Source organism: Thamnophis elegans, chromosome 6, assembly GCF_009769535.1.
Source record: "Thamnophis elegans isolate rThaEle1 chromosome 6, rThaEle1.pri, whole genome shotgun sequence".
Taxonomy (NCBI): Eukaryota; Metazoa; Chordata; class Lepidosauria; order Squamata; family Colubridae; genus Thamnophis; species Thamnophis elegans.
In genome coordinates this window covers 68,554,967-68,573,447 of record NC_045546.1, presented here as the reverse complement: position 1 = coordinate 68,573,447, position 18,481 = coordinate 68,554,967, and the positions used below count along the sequence as shown (strand labels likewise).

The 18,481-nt window shown below is 36.9% G+C and overlaps 1 pseudogene; it reads left to right on the top strand.

Moving 5' to 3' along the window:
- Positions 1-255: 255 nt before the first annotated feature.
- Positions 256-9,764, top strand: LOC116510744 (annotated as a pseudogene).
- Positions 9,765-18,481: the final 8,717 nt, after the last annotated feature.

Here is an 18,481-nt window from a genome sequence, read left to right as displayed (position 1 = left end):
ACACTGGTGGAAATTGACTTTTGAGTCTAAGATTATTTCACAAGTACTGTGTAAACTGGGGAAACAGAAAAGAGGGAGAGAAAAGAGAGAATATTGAAGCTGCCAAACAGAAACTGCATGAGATTTCTTTTTAAAAAATGAGATTGTTTTTCTTTATGGAATTTTCTTCCCTCCTGATGAAAATTTGATCTGATCTGAAAGGAAGCACACAGGATAGTGGGGAAAGGTCAAGATGGAAAGAAAGCAAAAAAAAAAAAAAAAAAGAATGGAGGAGCACACAGAAGGCAAGTATTACTTCTCTTGCAATTATCATTCCCTTACTGGGTTGCTTCAGAGCAGATTCATTATATAATACCTGAGGAAATGATAAAAGGTTCTATTGTGGGGAATCTTGCTAAGGATCTGGGTTTGAGTAACAAAGAACTGGCAAAACACAATGTGCAGCATCAGTGGACAATATGAAATATTTTGGAATCAATACAGAAAATGGAAATTTCTATATAAATGACAGGACAGACCTGGAAAAAATATGTGATAAAAGTCTACTTTGCTTGGTTAATTTTGAAATGGTGATTGAAAACCCTCTGAATATTTTCCATGAAAGCATAAAATTCAAGATATTAATGATAATGCCCCACAGTTCCTTAATGGCAATATCATCTTCGAAACAAGCGAAGTTACTTTGCCAGGAACCAAATTTCTTCTTGGAAGATCTGAAGATGCTGATATTGAAATAAATTCTTTACAGAATAGCAAGCTCAGTTCCAATCCATATTTCATTTTGGAAGTAGAAGAGAATCAAGATGGAAATAAATTTGCAGATTTAGTTCTGCAGAAACCTTTAGATTGTGTGCAAATATTAATGAACATTACTGATGCCAAAGACAATCCCCCTATTTTTACTCAAGAAGTCTATAGAGTCAATCTGACAGAAAATGCTCCTATTGGAACCACTGTGCTCCAGACTTCTGTTTCCGATGATGATGAAGGCATAAATGCTCAAATCAGATATCATTTCAACAACATACCAACAAATGCATAAGAAAAATTTAGTATGGATCAAATCAGAGGGATAATTACTCTTATTAAAACATTAGATTTTGAAGAAACCAAAGAATATATTATAACAATGGCAGCAAAAGATCTTGGAGAATTAGTAACACATTGTAAAGTGCAAATACATATTGTAGTTAAGAATGATAATTACCCAGAGATAACAGTGGTTTCCTTATTTACCCTACTTCTTCAAAATTCTAGGTCTGAAACTCTAATCGCTCTTATAAATCTTAAATATAAAGATGCTGGTGTAATGGAAAGATAACTTGTTATTTACAAGATGATTTACCATTCAAGATACTTCCATCATCCAATAATTACTACGCACTCCAGACAAACAGACTCCTGGGTAGAGAAAAAGCATCTCAGTATAATATTACAATCATAGCTATTGACAAAGGAATCCCTCCACTGAGCACAAATAAAACCATCTTGCTGCAGATCTCTGCTATCAATGACAATGCCCCTGCTTTTGAAAAAACTTCCTACAGCATCTGTACGCCAGAGAACAATCCTTCTGGTACCTCCATATTCAGGATCAAAGCCTATGATCTAGATATGCACCAGAACTCATAGGTCACATATACAATCCTCACCAGCAACACTGAAGAACTTCCCATCTCCTCCTATATCTCTATTCACTCTGAGACCGGCATCATCTACGCCCAGCGATCCTTTGACTATGAGCAGTTCAGGGAATTCCAGCTGCAGGTGAAGGCCCAAGATGGCGGGAGTCCCCCTCTCAGCAGCAAGGTCATAGTCAGGGTGTTTATCCTGGATCGGAATGACAACAGCCCCCAGATCCTGTCCCCTTCACCAGACTCCAAGGATTCTGCCCTCTTTGAGATGGTCCCTCGTTCAGCCGAGGTAAATTATCTGGTAACAAAGGTGGTGGCTGTGGATGCTGATTCTGTACACAACACCTGGCTTTCCTGCCAGCTGATTCAAGCCACAGAACTGGCCCTCTTCACTATTGGCTCCCATACTGGTGAGATCAGGATAGCAAGAACTTTTATGGACAGGGATGTGGTTAAACAGAAACTTGTAATTACAGTGAAGGACAATGGGCAGCCTCTCTCAGCCACCGTCACCCTGAACCTGGTGTTTGCTGACAACTTCGAGGAAGCCCTTCCAAAAAAGAAAAACCAGTTGAATAATTCAGAGTATCAGTCTGACCTACAATTTTATTTGGCATTGGACTTAGCTATGATTTCATTCTTATTCCTCTTCACAGTGATTCTGGCTTTTACGATGAAACTCCAGCAGTCAGGGAATCCTAGATTCCTACAATGTTTTGGTCCAGTCCCACATACCAAGACAATATTTCCTTCAAATTTTGAAGAAGGAACGTTGCCTTATTCCTACCAACTTTGCCTTTCGTCTTAATCCAGAAAGAATGGTTTTGCTGGGCTGACACCAAAAATTCATATTGCTGAGAATGTTCTTTGTCTTGAAAAATTTGGTGTATCTTTTGCAGAAGTTGGAGGAAAAAAATTACCTTGTGAGGTGAGATAAAATAGAAAGATAAACTTCTTACTCTTTGTCATAGCACAATGCTATCTCTAAATGTTTAATTTGCAGTTAATTGTATTTTTTCCAACTCTTTTAGTTGCATAAATCTATGTTTTAGATATATTTATCTATCTCCATAGGTTGTGCAATAATGAATCTCATTTAATAGTGCATTTCATATTGATTCTTATGGCACACTTTCACTGATTTATTGTCTATGTTATAATGTTTATTAAAAAATAAACATCTGTTCATATTACATCGGAAGCGATGTTCTTCATAATGTATCCCTAAGAATAAGACAAGAGATTTGATTGCTTTGAGGCAGCACATTTCCAAGAGATAATTGTTGCTTTATTAGCTAATAATAAACATTTAAGTGGATCATGTGTAGGAGAATGGATAAATAAGGGTTGGAAAAATATATTGTGAATATCTGCAAAATCTTATTTTCTTTGAATATTTATTGAATTTTAGATTTCCTTTACTCTTTGATCAAATGTGAGTAAAAGAGCAATTTACATATTTCATTCTAATGCAATGCTGAATCCTTGATCTTTTAAAAATTGATACAATACTGTTCAACAATCATAAATATATGCAGCTTTTTCCTGTTTATTTGTCTAATTAACTCATTATTTTGCTCAAATAGTATATCAGGTTTGGTACAAAGCATAACACAGATAAAGGTAAATTTGCTTAATGCAGGGGTGTCAAACTTGATTTCATTGAGGGTTGTGTTTGATCTCGGGGGGCCAGGGTGGGTATGGCCAGCTTAACATCATTTGTGTCAGGACCTGTGGTGGCCTGAGTGCTCTGCCAGCAAAAATGGACTTCTGAGCTCCATTTTTCAGCTGTGACGACCTCCTGCAACCTTTTTCACTAGCAGAGATTTGCAGGAGACTATCGCAGCCGAAAAATGGAGCTCAGGAGCCTGTTTTCACTGGCAGAGGCTCTGCGGGTTGATTCTTCACTGTTTCCAGGGTAGCCCCAAGAGCCAGATCTAAGCACCCCATGGGCCGGATGCGGCCCACATCCTGGCTTAATGTTCTGTATGCTTTCTTAGGGTTACAAAACTGCAACAGGATTTAATATGAGTAAGATGCCAATGTAAAGTAAAGGTCAACTTTCATTTCCCTAATACTCTGTGGAATTGTGAGCCAAATTCATCCTTCAGAGCATAGTATACTTTGTAGCACATTACAATATATATTCATGTGTTTCTTCTTGGACATATTTTCTTATGATCTTGCAAAGTTCAACATACTCCAGTTTATTAGAGAAACTTCTGGTATTTTATATTGTTCATCTTTTTTCATTAAATCAATAGTTTCATCAGAGATTGTTGACTGTACAAAGTGTTTTTCTGGTGGTGCAGATGTAGCAGATTCAAGGATTTTTTTGACTATTTGTTTATTTTGGTCTGTAATGTTCATCTCTTCCAAATCTTACAATAGATGAAAACAATTTGTTAGGTTAATCTCAAAACTGCTGTTCTCCTCTAACAGCTTATCACTATCACATATTATCTATTTTTGTTTTTTGTGATGTCTTTATCATTTTCTTATACTCTTTTCAACAGCCTATCTTCACTTTAATTTGTATCATTCTATGGTCACTTCCAACATTAAAATGATTGATGACAGTACAATTGCAGAATATGGTTTTATCACTCAACATGATGCAGTCAATTTCACTTGTGTAGCCAGATGGACTCTTCCATGTCCATTTTCTGCTGGCTTTTTTCTTGTAAAATGAATTCATGATACGAAGTTCCTATCCTTTAACAAAATCTACTAGTCTGTCACCTCTATTGTCTCATTCACCACTTCCATACAGGCCAGTCACTTTTTCTCCAAGCATTGTTCTTCCTATTCTTCCATCAAAGTCACCTATTAGTAATTTAGTATCAGCATTTTTCTTTGTCACATCATTGTAAAACTCATCGATCTTATCATTTTACTGACCTCGGAAGGATGCAAGGCTGAGTCAACCTTGAGCTGGTGAGAATCGAACTGCCAAACTGAAGGCAGCTGGCAGTCAGCAGAAGTAGCCTGCAGTACTGCTTTCTAACCACCGTGCTACTGCTTTGCTTTGCTTTGCTTTGCTTTGCTTTGCTTTGCTTTGCTTTGCTTTGCTTTGCTTTGCTTTGCTTTGCTTTGCTTTGCTTTGCTTTGCTTTGCTTTGCTTTGCTTTGCTTTGCTTTGCTTTGCTTTGCTTTTTACACTAATTCTGAGTATAGGTCTTGACTGTTCCAATGAAGTTTTAAAATCCCAATTTACAGACTGCAGTGCAATGGTCTTTGCATACAACAGACCCAGTATAATGGCTCCTCACCTAACTTGAGAAAGTAAAGACTCTTGAAACGGATTATTTCAAAAGGAACCTTTAATCAAGCAGGATGGAAACCATTAGAAGCAAAGCAGCATCTGAAAACCTTTAGACCATGCAAATGGGATTAAGCTGATAATGACCCCTCCCCTTTGTCCGAATGCAGATTCTGACTAATACACAAGTGTGAAGATGCTTCCTTAACTCTTCTGCCCTGGGAGTCAATAAAGCACACGTTCTCATGGCTATCTCTAGTTAGACATCAAAGTTATATACCATAAACATCCCTCCAGAGATGTTGGGACCTTCAGTCTCCCGGTGACAGGAAACCAGTTGTAAAGTTGTAAAACTCACTTGTTTCAGATGTAGCTAATGATTTAACTCCGAGGCTGTCCTCCTCCCAATTGAATGGCAGTATCACTTTTAGGGATATGACACCCAGTTTCATTTGTGATTTGCATGAGTTGTGTAATGATCTCATTTGTATCTATTTGTCATCATTCCTATTATGTCATTTCCCAGATGACATAAATTCCCACATTAAGTCAATGGATATTCCTGAATAGGAACATTCCCCTCCTCTGCAGTTTCACTGTAAGTTCATAGATTTCTGACAAGATCTGTGCAACCATACTTTTAGATTTCACCTCCAGATTTACCCTCAAGTTAACTTCAGCAATAATATAGCTCTTTTCTACCTTCCTGTTACGTTTTAGTAAATTTCTCTGCTCTCCACTTTGTGTGCCTTTTTTAAATGACACAAATAATTTTCTTAGCAATGTGTTAACATCTTTATTTTCAAAAGTAATATGCTTTGATAAAATAAATATAACTTGGTAACCTGGACTTTTAGAAGCATTGCCTAAAGTTCTTCAAAAGGTATTAAATAAATTTAACAGCCATTAAGTAAAAGAATGTCCCTGTGTGTGATTTTTTTTCTTCCATTCATTTTCTTCCAATTTGTCAAATTCTTGGAGGCTGCCTAAAAAAATCCCTGCAGTTTTTTTGGCAGGATTTTTCAGAAGTGAATTGCCATTGTCTCCTTTGTACAGCTAAGAAAAAGTGACTGTCCTAGGGCCACCCAGTTGGCTTTGTGTCTAAGGTGAGACTAGAACTCATGGTCTGCCTATTTCTGAAATAAGAAACACAATAGGAAAATATTTGAAAGTTTTTGCTATAAATAATATTAAGTGTAGCAATATTTGAATTTTATTGAGGCAAGATGATCTATCACCAACTCATAAACAAACTGAAGTGAATCATGAATTTCAAAGTGCTTATCAGAAAAGGGACTGAAATAAAACTGCTAGTATCAGAATGCTGCTATAGTATATAGAATCACTTCACTTGGAATACTCTACGATTCTGATATATCCATACGAGAAAAGATAGAGCTTTTGTAACTGTGTAGAAAATGACATTAAAACAAGAGTCTGGAGCAATTTGGAAGAGAAAGATTTGGAAATAGTTATCTAAAAAAGATGACTTAACCTGAATATGATAAAGACTCTGGCATGATTTGGGAAAGGGAAAGCAAAATATTTTTTGTTTTAATTGATTAATTAATGCTCAGTGGAAATTACTGTCAGTAGTGTCAGGGGATACAAAAAGTATTATCAACACAAAATTCATAACTATTCATAATATCCATTATTTTATTCATGGTCTGCTTGCGAGGATTTTTGAAGATGTGTACTGTATATACTATTATGGAAAATGGGATACATGATATCCCTTCATTTACTGAATTTAGAATCTTTATTTTAAAATCCATCAATCAGAAATCATGCTGACCACAGTACTATATTAACAGATGCAACATCACTAAATAAGTAGTAAATTGTTACTGAGAAAGTATCTACAAATACAATTTCCATTTAAAGTTGCAAAATCAATTGTGCACATGTATATTTTTTAAAAAGCAGAGCTGAGTGAAGCAGGAAAGAAAACTGCAGAGCAACACGTGCTGTGGATATAGAAGCATTCAGTCATACACATGTTTTAAATCCTTAGCTTTAAATTGGTGAAGATGAATGTTCTTGCAATGCTCTGTTTAAACCTCAAAGTGCCGCTGTTGGCCAGCACAGACTGCTGAAAATAGTTCATGCTCAATATGCAGTTCTATCAATGCTGTCTAGGAAAATTGAGAAATATAGAGTCAGAGCTGACTTGAAGACTGAAGGAAAACGGGTCCAGGTGGTGCAAGAAAAAGGGCAATTTTCCTTGTTTCATCTGTTCTCAATACTCTTTCACCTAATGACAGTAAGTTTAAAAGAAGAAGAGGAAGGGGTTATAGCCTATTATTGAAGAAGACAGATGGACACAAAGAACAGAAAGAATGGCAAAGCATTCACAAGGCAAGTACTGTTTATCTCACTATTCTGTTTCTCCCACTGGGCTGTCTCAAAGCACATTGGCTATTCAGTACCAGAAGAGATGGCAAAAGGTTTTGTTGTGGGGAATCTTGCAAAGGATGTGGGATTGAACATAAGGGAAGTGGAAAAACATAATTTACATCTAGTGTCTATTGCTAAAATACACTACTTCAGCATCAATGCAGAGAATGGAAACCTCTATGTAAATGAAAGGATAGATCGAGAAGTAATATGTGGGAAGGCTCCACTCTGTCTTCTTAGTTTTGAAGTTGTGGTTGAAGATCCTTTGAATGTCTTTCATATAACTGTGTCAGTTGAGGACATTAATGATAATGCACCATATTTCTTGGACAACAACTTCAACTTAGAAATAAGTGAAACCACTTTATCTGGAACTCGATTTCTCCTTGCAAAAGCTGAAGATCCTGACATTGGAAAGAATGCCCTCCAAAACTATGAGCTTAGCTCCAATCTTTGTTGTAATTTGGAGACTGGAGAGAGAAAAGATGGAAATAAATATACAGAACTAGTGATTAATAATCCATTGGATCGTGAAAGTGAACCATATCTACATTTGATCCTTACAGCCATGGATGGGGGTGAACCAAGAAAAACTGGGACTGCCCATATATGGATTAATGTTACTGATGCCAATGACAACCCACCCATTTTCACTCAAGAAATCTATAAGGTCAAATTGGAGGAGAATCTTCCAGTAGGGTCTCCTGTGCTCCAGGTTATTGCTTCTGATAAAGATGATGGGACAAATGCCCAAATCAGATATCATTTTGGCAATATGCCTGGAAATAACCACCCCATATTTCATTTGAATCCAAGCAATGGAAAAATCATGCTTATGGCCCCCTTGGACTTTGAGGAAACTGCAGAATATACAATAACAGTAGTAGCAAAAGATGGCGGTGGCTTAGAAGCAAACAGCATTATTGAAATAGTAATATGTGATGAGAATGATAATGCACCAGAGATAAACCTCGTCTCCTTATTTAATTCACTCTCTGAAGATACTCCACCTGAAACATTAATTGCTTTAATAAGTGCAAATGACAAAGATGCTAATGATAATGGAAAAGTTACATGTCATTTAGAAAATGATATTCCTTTCAAGATCCTGTCTTTTTCTAATAATTACTACAAGCTCATGACAGACAGACCTCTAGATAGAGAAAGAATTTCTAAATATAATATTACAATCACAGCAACTGACAAAGGAATCCCTCCACTGAGCACAAATAAAACCATCTTGCTGCAGATCTCTGATATCAATGACAATGCTCCTGCTTTTGAAAAAGCTTCCTACAGCATCTATGTGCGGGAGAACAATCCTTCTGGTGCCTCCATCTTCCAGATTCAAGCCTTTGATCCGGATGTGGATCAAAACTCACACATCACATATTCAATCCTCACCAGCAACATTAAAAAACTTCCCATCTCCTCCTATATCTCCATTCACTCTGAGAACGGCATCATCTACGCCCAGCGATCCTTTGACTATGAGCAGTTCAGGGAATTCCAGCTGCAAGTGAAGGCCCAAGATGGCGGGAGTCCCCCTCTCAGCAGCAGCGTCACTGTCAAGGTGTTTATCCTGGATCAAAATGACAACAGCCCCCAGATCCTGTCCCCTTCACCAGACTCCAAGGACTCTGCCCTCTTTGAGATGGTCCCTCGTTCAGCTGAGGCAGATTATCTGGTAACAAAGGTGGTGGCTGTGGATGCTGATTCTGGACACAACGCCTGGCTTTCCTATCAGCTGATTCAAGCCACAGAACCGGCCCTCTTCACTGTTGGCTCCCATACGGGTGAGATCAGGACAGCAAGAACCTTTTTGGAAAGAGATGCTGTGAAACAGAGACTGGTCCTTCTGGTGAAGGATAATGGACAACCGATTCTCTCGGCCTCTGTCACTCTGAACCTGGTGTTTGCTGAGAACTTCCAGGAGGCCCTTCCAGAGATGAAAAACCAGATGAAGAGTTCAGAGGATCAGTCGGACTTGCAATTCTATTTGGTGGTGGCCTTAGCTGTGATGTCATTCCTATTTCTCTTCACAGTGATTTTGGCAATTGCAATGAAACTGCGGCATGCAGGGAGTCCTAGATTCCTACAGTGCTTTGGTCCTACTCCCCAATCCACAGCTGGACTCATATTTCCACCCAATTTTCAGGATGGGACTCTGCCTTATTCCTACCAGCTTTGCCTCTCCTCAGAAACCAGAAAGAATGAATGTATGTTCTTGACACCAAATTGTCATTCTTTTAAAAGTACCCTTGATGGTGATAATAGTGTTCCTTTTGTAGGCAACAGTGAAAATCAATTAAATTCAGAAATGGATCATGACATTAAGGTAAAAAAAGTTTTTAAAATCATTTGTTTTATTTAATATTCCATGATTTTTTGGTGCTATTGATTTTGTAAATTGGGGATGCAAGATGTATTATAGTGTTTTGTTTTTCTTTTCCTCAGTTAACTAAATAATTTTCAAATGGTCTACAGATTATCCTTTCACAAACACTATAAAATCTAGCATCTGTACTACTAGATTTAATAATTTAAAGATCCCTGGTACAACTGTTGGGGCAATGCTGTTGTTAAGTTATTGTTGTTTACAATTACATAAATTGTGTGCAATGGAAACATGCAGACCTCTAAAAGGGAGAAAACATCAGGATTGGATAATCCTGAATCTAAAGAGCAGCTACATTGCAAAATTCAATTTAGTTAATGTAATATCAATGTTGCCAGCAATCTTTCTCTCTGTTTCTTAAACTTTGAACATCAGATTACTTACATAGCTCCTTTGTTCCTTCTATTAATGGACATTATGGAAAGATTTTACAGAGATTGTAAACCCGTGAAAGAGAAACCAATCCTCCTTTAGGTGCTAGGGAACAAAACTACCACAACAGGTCCAATTGCATCAGTAAAAGATATCAAATTCATAGCACCATATTCTCTTTCATTTTATGTTATATATTTCAGCAAAATATGTCTATCTCACAAACCTAGGAACTTTAGGCTTGGGAATAGAATCCCAGAGGCCAGGGACTTTCTCAAGTTTTGTTTTGTTTTAAATCAGATAAGTTTTCAATACAGGGATAAAGAGACTCTTTCGATAGTGAAACGGGTGGCATATAAATTTAATAAATGATATGTAATAATTAAAATTACCTCCCAAAGACCCATCAGATCCCACAGATTAGGCCTCCTCCGGATTCCATCTACCGGCCAATGTCAATTGGCGACTACCTGGAGGAGGGCCTTCTCTGTGGCTGCTCCGGCCCTTTGGAACAAACTCCCCGCGGAGATTCGGACCCTCACCTCCCTTCAGGCTTTCCGTAAAGCCGTTAAAACCTGGCTGTTCCGGCAGCCTGGGGTTGACGAGTTCCCTTCCCCGCTCGAATTGTGTGACTGTTGATTATTTTTTTTAAAAATTTCTCTGTATCTGCTTGTTGTGTTGCCTTTTCTGTACTACCCCCCCCCCCCCGGGTTTGTTAGCCACCCTGAGTCCCTCCGGGAATAGGGCGGCATAGAAATGAAATAAACTTATAACCTATAACCTATTTAAAAAATGCACTACTTTCTCTCCTTATTGCTTCCCAGCCATTTTCTAACATGTGAAACCATCGTGTTGGAATTGGAAAGCTTCAAAAAAGAGATGTAAGGAGCTAAGTAGGAGATATTTTTCCATGCCTCTAAATGTGGAGAATATTTAGAGCAGTTTTAGAGGTAATATAGATTCGCCCTCATTGCTTGCAACAAAAGGGAAAGCAGAAGAACCCTGGAAAGTTCTGTTGATTGTTGATTCTTGAGCATCAGACTCTGTTCTTGTTTTTCTCCATGTATTTATCCATTATCATATTTATATAGTAATTAAATGTATGCATTCAAATATGCTATATTTTCATTTGTTTTCAGCATTTCTATATAAATTATTGTAATTATTCCTAAATTTGTATCCATAAGTCAAGAAAATGAGGGGTTTTTTTACAAACCTTTTTTGCTACCCCAAGCCCCTCTGAGGTTTTTCAGTTACAGAGTCTGAAAGACTTGGCAAGAACTACTTCTTAAGATTCAAAAGTTATAGTGCAGAGGGGCCTTTATTTCCCCAGTGGGGGATAGATAAATTCAAATGTACCAAAAGTGTCATCCTAATGTAATGATACCCATTTTTAATACCAACTTCATGGGTAGTCACTATTTACTATACCAACGACAACAAAACTATGTATCAAATTGGCCACTGTTTTTGGTTAGGCGTGGATATGCACATGTAATTTTCTGTACTTGTACTAGCATACACTGGATTTTCTTGTCACTTTCTCCATTATAATGTTTCTCCTAAAGAAAATGAAATTGTTGGCAAAAATGTTATAGGTTTCCTCATAAGTATCTATGTGTTATACAGATTAATTCTAATAAGCTTCTGAGGTTAAACAATCTCATGCTTTAGACAAAACTATTCTATATATTGAGATTGAACATAGGAATTCAATCACTATTAAATCAAGATACTATAAATTGAAATTCAAAATTAAGTTTTTTATTTTTACTATAATATTGCAGATTCTTCAGCAGATATATTCTAAACTTTAAGACTTTAGTTTTGCAAATATAGTTTCAATGGGACCTGGTTTTTAATTATAATATTTTCATATGCATTCTTGGGACTTATTCTAATTTATTTCATAATCATGAAGTTCTTTGTAAAATTCTTGACACATAAAATAAAGGTTAGAATGAAGCTCAATGAACTTACAGGAAAATGATTGTGTGAAGTTATTAGCTGTGACTAATGGAGTGAAAAATTAATCCTCAAAATTCAGCAGCTTGTCAGAGGACCAAAAGTTTCAGCTGTAAGACACTATCGGTTGACCAACACATATTTTCACTCTCTGGCAGCTCCCTGTCAATCCTCAGTCACAAATCTCCTTGGTATTTCTTAACAAAATAGAAATAATAATAGCAAAATGTTCCTAAAACCACAAAAGAGGAGTTATTTTTTTATTTTTATTTATGAAGATCCAGATTGTTGGGGGCAATATGCTGGGGGTAAACCGCTTAGAGAGGGCTGTAAAGCACTATGACGTGGTGTATAAGTCTAAGTGCTATTGTTATTGCTAATTCTATTTATTAACATCTACCAAGTCAATCCATTCCCTCATTCCTCAAGAAACAGAGAAAAGGTCTTTGATAGGAAACTGGAACTGGAAATGGGACTGGAAATGAAGAAGGTAACTGATTATATCATCCACTTTGTTTCTTCAAGCCAGACTCCACATTTTGCTTTGGATTATTAGAATGCCCATTATGTATTACAAGGTTAAGGAAGAGAAATGGTCTCAAAGAAAGGAGTGTACCTTCAATTGTGAGATTACAGCTAGAGATTTGATTAAACATTAAAGAATTGAAGTAGAATTCACTGATATTAATGATCATGCTCCTACCGTCCAGTCAGGGAAGCTAGCAATAATAATAATAATAATAATTATTATTATAATTATTATTATTATTATACAATTGTATCACAGCGGCCAGTTGTTTCGCCGGATTTGGCATTGGGTACTAGTCGGGCCCCACCCAGGGGCCTAGGACGTCATAACGTATTTTCGTAATATGCATGCAGATCCAAGCAGTGCGGCTTTTTGCATTTGACTGATGGTGATTTTGTCAATTTTTAACTGTTTAAATGTAATTCCAGTGCTTTTGGAATAGCACCCAGTGTGCCAATTACCACTGGAATTACCACTGCTGGTTTGTGCCATAGTCGTTGAATTTCAATTTTTAAGTCCTGGTATTTTGCTATTTTTTCATGTTCCTTCTCGGCGACCCTGCTATCACCTGGTATTGCGATGTCTATGATTGTGACCTTATTTTTCTCAACCAGTGTGATGTCTGGTGTATTATGTGCCAGTATTTTGCCCGTTTGTATACGGAAATCCCACAAGATCTTGACCATCTGATTTTCGGTGACCTTTTCAGGCTGATGTTCCCACCAGTTTGTTGCTGTTTTAATATTATAATTTTTGCACAAATTCCAATGGATCATTTGTGCTACTGAATTGTGCCGCAATTTATAATCAGTCTGCATGATTTATTATTATTATTATTATTATTATTATTATTATTATTATTATACATCATTTTTTCTTTTATGTACAATACAATGCAATACAATAGCAGAGTTGGAAGGGACATTAGTGGTCTTCTAGTCCAACCCCCTGCCTAGGCCGGAAACCCTATACCGTTTCAGACAAATGGCTATCCAACATCTTCTTAAAGACTTCCATCTTTTCTACATCGTGGCGACCAAAACTGAATGCAGTATTCCAAGTGTGGCCTTACCAAGGCATTATAAAGTGGTATTAACACTTCACTTGATCTTGATTCTATCCCTCTGTTTATGTAGCCTAGAACTGTGTTGGCTTTTTTGGCAGCTGCTGCACACAGCTGGCTCATATTTAAATGGTTGTCCACTAGGACTCCAAGATCCCTCTCACAGTTACTACTATTGAGCAAGGTACCACCTATACTGTACCTGTGCATTTCATTTTTCTTGCATAGATGTAGAACCTTACTCTTTATGTAAGAGTAATTTATGTAATGTCATATGAGTGAAGTTCCTCAAGCTCAATAATACTTGGGAAAAATTATTCTATTGTATAGAATAGTTAGTAAAATGTTGATAACATCTTTAACAAAATATTAGTGATATAATGCATAAGATAATTATGGAAGAAAGGTTATTTCCATTTCTTTTTTAATTATTATGCAATTTTCATTGTTACATATAAAATTTCCATATTCACATTAGCAGTGTACTGTCTAGGTACAATCTCTTAAGGTTAAGGTTATCTTTAAGGTTGCTTCTGTCTGCAATTTTTTTTCTTTCTTTTCCAAATTTGACAGTAGCTCCAGGTCTTAGTCACCGCTATTCACTTCAATTGAGTCCCACTTTCCAAAGGGGGTGTTTTTAGGGGAAATTGCATGGCAAAAGTTAGAAAGTTTCAGCTGTCATGGCTTCGGTTCTGCCATAATGGCTGTCTTCTCTTTTACCAGTTAAAGGGTCTTTCTTTGGACCAAATGAAGAAACTGCACTCTTCTTGCGACTATCCTCTCTATTTTTGTCATCCCTACAGGGTGACTTTTGGCTCCGCAGAGCTTCCTGGCTAGAAGAATTCAGCGGGACTGTTATTGCAGCTGAGATTTTGGACAAAAATGACAATCCTGTCCACTTTCTGCAATCGGTTTACACTACTTATTTAAATAACGGGGGGGGGGCTAGAGGGGACTTCATATTTCCTGTGCGAAGGGAAATAAGTGAGACAATTTCAGAATAACATACTTCATCAGTTCATCACAGTGGTTCAGTGCTTTTCCATACCTACTCTCTGTTAATTCTGAGATTGGAGCTATGCCATGCTGTCTTTCGGTTATGAGAGAATGAAAGAAATTCAATTCCTGATTAAGGCACAGCTCCAATGTATCAGTACCTCTCTTCATTATGGATGAGAATGACAATGTTCCAGAGATCTTATAACCCACCCCTCCCACTGGAGGCTGGACTGGGGTAGAGCTGGGTCCTCAATCTTCTGATATATGTTACCTTAGTTATTTGCTTATTTTCCTTATGAAGGAAAGATACTATGAAGATGTTTCTCATCCAAAAACAAACCTGGTGTATTTCTTCATCTACTAGCCATTTAGGTACAGGTAGTCCTTAACCCATGACCGCAATTGGGATGAGAATTTCCATTGCTAAACAAGACAGTTGTTAAGTGAACATGCCCCATTTTACAACTTTTTTGCCACTATTGCTTAGCAAATCACTGCAGTTATTAAGTGAATCATATGGTGGTTAAGTGAATCTATCTTCCCTCACTGACTTTAGTTGTCGGAAGTGGCTGAGAAGGTCGCAAATGGTGATCACATGATCCTGGGATGCTTCAACGGTCATAACTATATGCCAGTTGCCAAGCCCCTGAATTTTGATCATGAGACCCTGTGGATTCTGTGATGGTCATAAGTGTGAGGACTGGCTGTAGATAAATTTTTTCACTGCTGTTGAAACTTTGAATGGTCACTAAACAAATTGTAAGTTGAGGATTATCTGCAGTATGTTTGTACCTGCTGGTCAATTTCAGACTGGAGAAAAGAACTCAGATGAGTATATATTTCTGTGTGTAACAAATTAATGTGAAAGAAATTTGAAAGAAAAGTTTGTACTAGGATCCTTCTCTTTTACCCCTTTCTTTCCCTGTCCCCTTCTCTCTGAATTTAGCTGAAAATGCAAAGATCAGCTTTGTGGGTATGCATGAGCCAGAACTGTGCATGATGCTGTCCACCCTCTCAGAAGCTTTTTCCTTGTTTCTTTAAGCACTTGATCAGGGCTTGTGACTATATATTTACCTTGCTAATATTGTAAAGTATCTGTAAAAGTGGTATGAGATTTGCAGATGCTATATAAGGTTCTAATATAAGGTTCGGTAGAGAGCCCTGACTTCTCTTTCAATAAGAAAACTAAAATAAGCAAAGCAGGGGTGGGTTTCTTGCCCCGTTCCAACCGGTTCGGTTGGAACGGGGCCGGCGGCGTCCTCGTGCACGTGCGCAGCGCACGCATGTGTACTAGCATCTGTGCAATGCTCCAGCTGCTCCTGGAGGATCGTGCAGGCGCTGTATGCATCCTGCGCATGCGTGGAAGCGCAGAACTCGTCAAAACCGGGTAAGGAACGCGGGCGGGCGGGCGGGTGGGCCCTTCGCCGTTCCCGGAAGTTACTTACTTCCGGGTTCGCCGACCAACCGGTTCGCATGGACCGCCACGAACCGGTTGAAACCCACCCCTGAAGCAAAGAGAACATAACTTGGACAGCCACTGAATGTGGAAATAAACTTTGTGAAAGATATTCTTCTCCATCTATTAAAAAGAATAACAGATATTGCCATTAATAGAAGTTGGGAGAAGGAGGGATCTGCATCACTGAAGGTATTATTCAACTTTATTCTGCATTATTCACAACCCATCTCAAATACTTTGTCCAGCCCTTAATGCCATTGTTTAAGAAGTATTAAAACTGGAACTGCTTTAAAGAAGGGTATTGAAGAAGATCAGAAACTACAAATGTAATAGTATTAAGCAAGTCTGAAGGAACTAAAAATCTTTAGTTTGGAGAATAGAAGATTAATAGAGGATATGAGAGCACTCTTCAAGTACATAACTGATTGTCATATAGAAGACCAGTACTGTATTATCCCATATGGCAGAACACTTAACATTTCCATAATAATGAATTTAAATTGTGGGGGAAAAATGACTTTGATTGAATGTTATGTTATGAAAACTTTTCCAATAGTTAGAGCAATTTGACAATAGCACTGATTGGCTCTCCTTTACTTTTATTTTTAAACAAAACCTGGGCTATTATTTGTGGAGAATACTTTCATTTGGATTCTGGAGCAGGAGGTTTAACTTAATAACCCAAAATGAATCTAAAGTTTCCAACTTTATAATTTTATAAACCTATGAAACTCTATATCACACTTTTATCACATGATGCCAGTCACTCAGAATGTCAAGCCTTTGGAATTTTTTTTTAATGTTGTTCAAAAAGGCATTTATATGGGTTTTTCTGCTATTTTTAAGTTTTAAACCTAAGAATATTTCCACTGTGGTTAACAAGCTGCCTATGAGAAATCCATAAGCAGAATCTGAATGCAGAACTCATTCTTACCACTTTCATTTTTATGTCTGTTTTGCATTTCTAGTAAACAGGCATGTTCTAGCATGTTCCCATAATATGTCTAATTGCATTATTATTATGATATTGTTCAAGAGTAACCTCAAAATATGTAAAATGTATTGGTTTTTGTTGTCCATAAAACAGAACATAACAAAGAAGAAAGTTTATCAAAATGAGCATGGAACCACATTATTATGATATTTTCAAGATGGAAAAGCTTGCAAAGGCACACATTATGTTTTATCAGAATTACAGTATTTTTTAGGGAGGTATTTTCAGTGCTGCTGCTTTTGGAATCAGCAATACATCTTCCAAAGGGGATACTGAGTTCTAATCTTTTAAAAAAGAATATTTTTGCATTACATACAAACACACACATGCACGCACGCACACACACATATTTACAGAGATCAGTAGCTAGATAAAAATTGTTTAATAAAATATGAGATTCTAAAATTTTAAAAGACAAATGTAGAGTTTTGTACATTTTATACAGATTACCATATTTTTTGCACTATAAAAAGCACCTGACCATAAGACAAACCTAGGTTTAGAGGAGGAAAACAGGCAATAACAAAGACAGAAGAGGACCCCGCCACTGCGGCCCTTATTGTTTGCTCCACAAGATGCAAATACATTTGCACCCACTTTTTGGGGGGTGAAACTGTGTCTTCTGGAGCAAAAAATATGGTAATTCATTTTTGCATAAGTGATTGTGGATCAGGGTCACTGCCCATTCAAATCTTCCGTATTACCATCTGCAGAAGATTAATACAGCTATCTCCTTTACATCTTTAAAATAATATGTTTCAGCCTTCTCAGCAAGAGAAGAGAAGATAGAACTTTAACTTTTAAGGTGACAGTGCTAACGTAATGTTTTCAGGAGCCTCATTTTATTACATTTTGATAGGTCCTTTTAAAAAAAAAAAAAAAAAAAAGCACAAATTCACATAATTCAAATAACTCATTGTTAGAATTACATAATTCCATGTAATTATGAACAATAATTACAAAGCAATAATATGGAAGTTAAAGTCATATTCAGTGGCTTACATGAAGAAACAAATGGAGAAATAAAATAATACCTTAAAATTAAGATTCAAACATATTTTCAAAATAAACTTATTTTTATGAGAAAAACAAATCACAGTGAAATAGCATTTCTATTTTAAATTGGATAGGAAAATATTCAATGCAATTTTCTGACTGATCCTCAGAGTGTCACTGTTGGACAATGTGGTATGGGAAGAAAAGCTGGTGAGCCAATAATGTTTAATTGATACTTTTCTCCTATAGTGTTGTACATAATGGGCAAACAGCAGACCACAGAAAAATACAGATCTAATATTTGCAGTCTAAACAATTAAAGGAAAAGTTAATTTTCACATAGATTTATTGCACTGTAAGGAAATTCACTACTAATTGTGAGGTGAAACCAGAAACTCTGCAGACAGCTGA